Source organism: Paramormyrops kingsleyae, chromosome 15 (genome assembly GCF_048594095.1).
Source record: "Paramormyrops kingsleyae isolate MSU_618 chromosome 15, PKINGS_0.4, whole genome shotgun sequence".
NCBI lineage: Eukaryota > Metazoa > Chordata > Actinopteri > Osteoglossiformes > Mormyridae > Paramormyrops > Paramormyrops kingsleyae.
The window spans coordinates 29,591,256-29,595,455 of record NC_132811.1 but is presented as its reverse complement, the minus strand read 5'-3'; positions in this window follow the sequence as shown (position 1 = coordinate 29,595,455).

Below are 4,200 nucleotides of genomic sequence, written 5' to 3'. Positions count from 1 at the left end.
TTTTATACTACCAGATTGACCTACTTAGGCTGGACATTGCAGTAGTTACAGTAATATGTTATTTATTAAGTTTTTAAATATGACAAGGGAATGCAAATGACTATCATGGGACATTGCATATTTCTTGATTTGACATGACTCACGGAACTTGGCCGGTAAACGATTTTAACCAGTAATATGTCACTGGATCAAAAATGAGATAAATGTAAGTTGAGCTGATTTTGCAGTTTATACAGTGATGTTATATTGCTGTAGCACCCCCGTTTGACTGATCGGCACCAAATTTGGAGGGCCCTTCTCCAGTAATATCCTACATTATATATTTAAGTTTGATGATGATTGGTTGAGGCAGGCCTGAGATATAGCTGTCTGATTGAAATGGGTGTGGCACCACTATGGTTTGGGTGTGGCTGGTGGCCATACCTCATGGAAAGTTTATGATTTTTTTAATAATTTTATATAGGGACTGTCTCCTGATTTAAATGATACCAGATTTGGGTAGGTTTGGTGAAAATCCTAGGAGGATAAGAAAAAAGTACTGTTTTAAGACTTTTACAAAATAGGCAAAAATGGCAAGAGATATGATGAAGTTCTTTATACCATTAAATTTGTCATGAGCTAGTGGATAGCTTAAGCAACAATTGTCAATTTTATAATTAACAGTTCAGGAGAAATAGGCAGAAATGTGCTGTAGCGCCCCCATATGGCAGACTGATATGTCCTTTACAGGGTGGGCTCAGGGTCAGAATACAAATGTATAACCCAAATTTGGTTTGGATTGCTCATTGTTTAGCTGGTCAAATGGCTGCTTGATTTTGATTGGCTAATGGTGGCCAGGATTTTACAACTAATGACTGCCATTTTACTTCTCTGACCTCAGGCTTGTACATAGTACATATCTGCCAAATTTCAATTAGATTGGTTAAGGCAGTCAGGAGATATTGGCAGTTATTAGTTGTAGCGCCCCCTATTGACGAAATGTGGGCCGCATTGTATGTTGACCCCATAATAGAGCAGGGAGGTTGGATTGTAAGTTTGGTTCAGGTAGGCTAAGGTATGGAGAAGTTATAGCATTCAGACTGAAATAGGCCAAATTTAGGTGGGATTTGGGCATGGCTAGTGGCCATAAAATAGACAAATGTCAGTCTTTCTTGAATCTATTTTGATCAGCTAAGTGGACTGATCGGTTTGACACCTCATTTGTCTGATTTGGTCCAATATTGTAGGACTTGAAGGCAGAAGTCAGTTTCACAAATTATGCAAATTAGCAAAAAATCTAAGTAGGCGGAGCTTCATAGTCCAAATAGCAAGTTGGTAGAGCAAAGCTGTCTGTATCGGCAGAAAAAATAATTTCAATTATAGGACTAATAGGACAGGAGCTATGGATTGAAACGCGTTAGGGGGCGCTAGAGCGCCCCCATCTGGCTGACAGGTCTGGGTCAGAGAATCTGAGTAGCGGGTAGGAATTGACATCATATTACCAATTTTGGTTGGTCTAGCACTTACAGTTTAGGCTGTGCATTCAGTTTTAGGGCGCGAAAAATAATAATAATAATAATAATAATAAAAGAGAAAAATCCTAAGAAAAACAATAATGGTCCATAAGCATTTCATGCTTTGGACCCTTAACTAGAAACTGCAGGCAGTTACTGAAGGGTCCAAAGGGTATGACAAGTAGGACAGGTAGGACAGGTAGGACAAGTAATAGAGCAATAACAGCAGGGGACTGGTGACCAGGAAAGTAGAAAGTCATACAGAATTAGACTGCCATAACAGGATGGAGATTTAACGTAGCTCTAATGTGACAGGAGATGTAGAGCAAACCGTAGAGGAGGGTACTAACAAGTCAGACAGAAATACAGGTCAGCAGATGTCAGACAGAACAGAACTTGTTTGGGTCAGATGGTTTGAGTAGAAGGTAGAAATCAGGATGGAGATTGTTGAGTGTTGGTCTAACAGGTCAAGAAATGTAGGACAGAATGTAGAACCCTGTGGTGTAGTGCCTGAACCTGACTGAATGCATTGTTTTGGTCAGATGGTCTGAGTAGTAGGTAGAAATCAGGATATAGATTAGTTAGTATCGGTCTAACAGGTCAGCAAATGTAGGACAGAATGTAGAACCCTGTGGTGTAGTGCCTGAACCTGACTGAATGCATTGTTTTGGTCAGATGGTCTCGGTAGTAGGTAGAAATCAGGATATAGATTAGTTAGTATCGGTCTAACAGATCAGCAAATGTAGGACATAATGTAGAACCCTGTGGTGGAGTGCCTTAGCCTGACTGAATGCATTGTTTTGGTCAGATGGTCTCGGTAGTAGGTAGAAATCAGGATATAGATTAGTTAGTATCGGTCTAACAGGTCAGCAAATGTAGGACAGAATGTAGAACCCTGTGGTGGAGTGCCTGAACCTGACTGAATGCATTGTTTTGGTCAGATGGTCTCGGTAGTAGGTAGAAATCAGGATATAGATTAGTTAGTATCGGTCTAACAGGTCAGCAAATGTAGGACAGAATGTAGAACCCTGTGGTGGAGTGCCTTAGCCTGACTGAATGCACGGTTTGGGTCAGATGGCCTGACTAGTTGGTAGATTTAGGGACCTTCATACCTGGTCTGGTAAGTCTAGATATTACAGAGTTGCTTTTTTATACTGCCTGTGTAAACATAGGCTGTGTTGCATATTCTTAACAAAGTGCTGAGTTGCGTAGTGTCACATGTAACAGCAGTAATATCATGCTGTATCGTATTCTAGGTTATACATTTAGACAGGAGAAAGGCTAAAAGTATTGAAGGCATTATTGAAATGGAGCGCTGACTCCACCTGCTGGCCAATTTATTATAAAATTGTAATTGCTGCAGTGTACACAGCCTGAAGAAAGATTGAAGTTTGAAAGATTTGTAAAAGTCAAATGGCAGGAAAATATAAGCAGATTAAAAATATGGACTTAGATGAAGGGAAAGGTGATTAATATTTTAATTTTTAAATAAACAATAAGCAGATTTCAGCTGCATTAACAAAGGTTAGTCTTAGACAGATTAAGACAGTGGCTGTAGGGCCCCCGTTTGACCTATTGCCTCCAAACTTGGAAGGTCTTTCTGAAGTCTAGTAACACAGATGTGCGTCAAATTTTGTGAGGATTGGATGAAGCATGCCAGAGATATAGCTATTTGAATGAAATGGGCATGGAAATAGTGTGGCCAGCAGGTGGAGTCAGCGCTCCATTTTAGAAATTATATTGAATACTTTCAGGCCTTCTTATGTGTAAATTAAGTCTGATAATGTTCTATGAGGCAAATGGGTGAAAAATGAAAGTGAATAAAAAATATGGACTAAGGTGAAGGGAAAGGTAAGAATTCTTTCAAGGTTTTATGAGAAATAAGGACATTTCAGCTGAATTTGCTAAGGTGGGTCTTAGACATATATGGACAGTGGCTGTAGCGCCCCCGTTTGACCGATTGGCACCAAAATTGGAGGGTCTGTCTGAGGTCCCTTACTACATTAGCCGGTCAAATTTGATGAGGATTGGATGAAGAATGCCTCAGATTTAGCTGTTTGATTGAAATGAGCATGGAAATGCTGTAGGTTCAGTGTGGCTGGTGGCCATACTGTACAGGCAGGTGAAGTTATCTTTATAAATTATACATAAGGGCAGTGTCCTGATTGATCTACTACCAGAATGACCTACTTCGGCTGGACATTGCAGTAGTGATAGTAATATGTTATTTATTAAGTTTTTAAATATGACAAGGGAATGCAAATGACTATCATGCGACATTGCATATATCTTGATTTGGCATGAATCACTGAAATTGCTGGACAAATGATTTTAACCAGTGAAATGTCACTGGATCAACAATTAGATAAATGTAAGATGAACTGATTTTGCAGGTTTACACAGACATGTTATGTTGCTGTAGCGCCCCTGTTTGACCGATCGGCACAAAATTTGGAGGGCCCTTCCGCAGTAATGTCTTACATTATGGATTTAAGTTTGGTGATGATTTGGTGAGACATGCCTGAGATATAGCTGTCTGATTGAAATGGGCGAGGCACCAGTACAGTCAGGGTGTCCCTGGTGGCCATACCTTACCGAAAGTTTATGTTTTTTCTATAAATCTTTAAAAGGACTGTCTCCTGATTATAATGACAACAGACTTATGTAGATTGGCCGAAAATCCTAGGAGATGAATGAAAAAGCCTGT